Source organism: Lactuca saligna, chromosome 2 (genome assembly GCF_052625555.1).
Source record: "Lactuca saligna cultivar CGN05327 chromosome 2, ASM5262555v1, whole genome shotgun sequence".
NCBI classification, from domain to species: domain Eukaryota; kingdom Viridiplantae; phylum Streptophyta; class Magnoliopsida; order Asterales; family Asteraceae; genus Lactuca; species Lactuca saligna.
In genome coordinates, this window is record NC_136418.1 from 46001783 (window position 1) to 46004175 (window position 2393).

The window sequence follows — 2393 nt, forward strand, 5'->3', positions numbered from 1 at the left end:
AGAACACTCGATGTTCTTGAGTTCACGGACCAAAGATCTTGGAGATTTGATGAATAAGTGATGGTACTAAGAAAGTTCCCTTGAAGAAGAAGAGGAAGAGGATGATTTTTGAGAGGGAAAAAGTGTTCACGGTTGATGATCTTTAGAGAGAAGGTTTGAGTTCATGGTCAGAAATGAAGAAGTAAAGTAAAAATCAACTAACTCTTGTGTATGTAGGAAGGGAAAGGTTCACAGCCCAACTGAGGTTCATGGCCTGAACCGAGGTTCACGGCCCGAAGGGTGTTCACGACCCGAGGCTTCGGTCCAAATGGTTTTTAAAGGCTATCCTTCCAAAATACATAACACATAAAAATGCTAGGTCCAAACACTTTTAGCTCTTTCATCTAACTATATTAAGATAATAAAAGAAATAAGTTTGACCCTCTATTGAATGTTTGACTTTAGTTGACCAAGTTTGACTTTTACAAGATAGAAACTTTGAGTTGTCAAATCATCCCCGTGTTAAAGGGAATTTCATCCCGAAATTAGAATTAAGAAAATACACATGGAATAAGGGAAAAGATGAGGATATTTATGTTTCATTTGATCCTCCCGCTCCCAAGTGAATTCGGGTCCCCGTTTTGCATTCCAATGAACATTCACTATCGGGATACAACTTCGTTTCATTTGCTTGACTTTCCTATCCATGATTTCTACCGGTTCTTCCACGAAGTTGAGGCTCTCATTGATCTCGATTTCATCGAGTGGGATAACAAGAGTCTCATTAGAAAGGCACTTCTTTAGGTTCGTTACGTGGAAGGTAGGGTGTACATTACTAATTTCTTGAGGTAGTGTTCGGTACAAATAGTCATGGACTGAAGGTATTCCAAGATCAGATTTGGGTACCTAAGACGGGAGGAATAAGAGATTTTCTAATGGAAGAAGCTCACAAGACCATATACTCGATTCATCCCGGTAGCACTAAAATGTATAGGGATTCAAAACCCTACTACTGGTGGCCAACGATGAAGCTCAATGTTGGAAAGTATGTGTCCAAGTGTGTGACTTGTGCCAGATTTAAGGCATATCATCATAAACCATATGGGAGTTTAGAACCTTTACCTGTACCCATGGGTAAATGGGAAGACATCACCATGGATTTTGTGACAAAACTGTCCATGACGAAGAACAATCACGACATGATTTGGGTAGTCGTGGATCGGTTCACCAAGAGTGCACACTTCATAGCACCCAACGAGAGGTGGTCTGTGGATAAGCTCGCAAATACTTACGTGAAGGAAATTGTAAGACTTCATAGTGTTCCTCTAAGGATTGTGTCAGATCGTGATAGTCATTTCATGTTAAGGTTTTGGAGAAGTCTACAAGAGGAATTAGGTACAAAGTTGTGTTTGAGTACAACTTACTATCCGCTGACTGAGCGAAAGAACGATTCAAACACTGTAAGATATGTTGAGAGCATGTACTCTGGATTTCCAAGGTAACTGGGATTAGCACTTACCTTTGGTAGAGTTTTCCTACAATAATAGTTTCCACTCGAGCATCAAGATGGAAACCTACCAAGCTTGAGCCTGGAGAGAAGCATTTTATGGGCCCCGAGATACTCCATCTAACTGCTGAAAAGCTGAAGGTGATCAGGGAAAGAATGTTAGCAGATCAGGATTGTCAGAAGAGCTATGCTGACAAGAAAAGACAGCCAATGACTTTTGAAGTTGGAGATTCAGTTTTGCTTAAAGTATCACCGTGGAAGGGACTTATATGATTCGATAAACGAGGAAAGTTGAGTCCAAGGTTTATTGGACCATTCAAAGTTCTTCAGAGAATTAGGAACCAAACTTACAAGCTAGAATTACCAGAAGAACTAGCTGGAATTCATAACACATTCCATGTGTGTTATTTGAGAAAGTTTACAGGAGAGGTTCCCAACATAATTCCAATATCGGAGTTAATGATGGATGAAAATAAGAGGCTAATCAAAGAGCCCGAAGCAATCGTTGACCGTAAGACTAACAAGTTACGATGCAAGATGGTCGACTTAGTGCTTGTCCGTTGGAAACATACGAATGGACTGAATCTCACTTGGGAAACAGAAAGTGACGTGATGATTCGCTATTGTCACACCTCGCTAAAGCAGAAACATGAGGTGTGGCAGTATAAAGGGTTTCATAGCAAAAGTTAAAAGACAAAACCAACCATAGTATTAAAATCATTACAAATTTACAATGGGTTTGGACAAATTTTAAAAGAAATTAGAATGTAAATTGAAATACAACACATGCGAATGCTCCTAACAGTGATGTGTCCCTAAGTGCCACTTAATTGATCATTCCTGAAAAAGCATGTAAAACGAGCGTTAACTATAAAAATAGTTGGTGAGTACTCCTATATAAACAAAA